Here is a 2,124-nt window from a genome sequence, read left to right as displayed (position 1 = left end):
TCAATTCCCAGTGCCTTGTTCTTTGCCAGTGCCTTCAGTGTCCCTTCAGTATCATTGGCTCTTGATCATATGCTACCTTTTCAAATGGTTGAACAACAACCATTTATTTTTGATACAGTGACTATTCCTTCCATCTTCTCCTTATTTTTCTCATTAAACTTTGTTTTAATGGGTCTCAAAATTTTGTGACAAATTTTTGGTCAAGTTGTTGCCATTTAAAAAGTACTGATTTTAAAAACTAATAACTTAAAACTGCCACACACACAAATACAAATGGTTTGCATAATATTCCTTTCCTTCTGAAGGTTTAACGATGCATGTTATCAATAACCAGTCTTTTACTATTAAACTTCAATGGCCAATTGAGACAAAGCTTTCTGAGACTGGCTTTCCACCACCACTGATTAAGACTGGAGGGGCAGGTATTAAAGGTCATAGTCATTGAGCCTCTGAGCAGACTTGGTGACTTTGCCAGCTCCAGCAGCCTTTTGGTCCACTGCCTTGAAGACACCCACAGCCACATTCTGTCTCATGTCGCGAACAGCAAAATGTCCCAGAGGAGGGTAGGCTGAGAAGCTCTCAACACACACAGGCTTGTCGAAAACCGTGTCAACAATGGCAGCACCACCAGACTTCAAGAATTTGGGGCCATCTTCTAGCTTCTTACCAGACCAGCGATCAATCTTCTCCTTGAGCTCAGCAAACTTGCAAGCAATGTGAGCTGTGGGACAGTCCTGCACAGGTGCATATCCAGCACGGATTTGGCCTGGAGGGCTCAGGATGACCACCTGTGCAGTGAAGCCAGCTGCGGCCATTGCTGGATCATTTTTGCTGTCACCAGCCACACTGCCAGGGTGAACATCTTTGACAGAGACATTCTTTATATTGAAGCCTACATTGTCTCCAGGCAGAGCTTCAACTCTTGGTGCATTTTGGCAGATTTTACTTCATTGGTAACATTGACCGGAGCAAAGGTGGCCACCATGCCTGGTTTGAGAACACTGATCTCCATTCTGCCCACAGGGACAGTGCCAATATCACCAATCTGTAGACATCCTGGAGAGGCAGGGGGTTTGTCAGTTGGACGAGTTTGTGGCAGTATGCAATCCAGAGCTTCAAGCAATGTGGTTCCACTGGCAGGCATTGCCATCCTTTTGGGTGACTTTCCATCACTTGAATTGAGGCACATTAACACGTGGCTCCAGCATATTGTCACCATTCCAACCAGAAATTAGCACAAATGCTACTGTGTCGGGGTTGTAGCCAATTTTCTTAATGTAAGTGCTGACTTTCTTAACGAATTCTTCATATCTCTTCTGGCTCTAGGATGGCTCAGTGGAATACATTTTATTAACACCAGCAATTGGCTGTTTCACACCCCGTGTGTAAACCAGAAGGATATGCTCATGGGTCTGCCCATTCTTAGAGACACCAATTCTTCAAATTCTCCAACACCAGCACCAACAATCAGGACAGCACAGTCAGCCTGTGAGGTTCCTGTAATCATGTTTTTGATAAAGTCTCTGTTTCCTGGGGCATCAATGATGGTCATGTAGTACTTGCTGGTCTCAAATGTCCACAGGGAGCTATCCATGGTGCTGCCTCGCTCACGTCCGCTTTCAGTTTATCCAAGACCAAGACACTTGAAGGAGCCTTTCCTCATCTCAGCAGCTTCATTCTCAAAATTTTCAATGATTCTTTGGTCAATTCCACCACATTTGCAGACAATGCCACCACATTTGCAGACCAGGTGACCAGTAGTGGTTGACTTGCCAGACCTACATGCTCAGTAATGATGGTGTTGGCATGGGTCTTTTCCTTTCCCTTTTTGGCTTAGGTTTTGTCATGGTTTTCACCAGCACCTGTATTCTGGTGGCAAACATGTTGAGAAAAGACCCCATCTTCTTTTTATGCTTTCTGCATCATTCAATGGTTTGCCTTTAGAATCTTTTAATATTGGAAGTTAAGGATTCAATATTTTCTTTAGTTCTTTCAGCTTGAAAAATGCTGACCAGAGAGAACAAACAAGATGGCAGAGAGGGTGGACGTGCAGTAAGGAGCTCCATCAGCAACAACATAGAATACTGGACCAAGCAGGCTCAGGGGATGGTGCCAGAACTCTGA

The 2,124-nt window shown here is 44.4% G+C and overlaps 1 pseudogene; it reads right to left on the bottom strand.

The window, feature by feature from the left end:
- Positions 1 to 425: 425 nt before the first annotated feature.
- The window catches only part of LOC102839277, a 7,016-nt pseudogene continuing 5,317 nt past the window's right edge, over positions 426 to 2,124 (bottom strand).

The sequence above is a fragment of the Chrysochloris asiatica genome, unplaced genomic scaffold (assembly GCF_000296735.1).
Source record: "Chrysochloris asiatica unplaced genomic scaffold, ChrAsi1.0 scaffold00238, whole genome shotgun sequence".
NCBI lineage: Eukaryota > Metazoa > Chordata > Mammalia > Afrosoricida > Chrysochloridae > Chrysochloris > Chrysochloris asiatica.
This window is presented reverse-complemented; position numbering and strand designations above follow the sequence as displayed.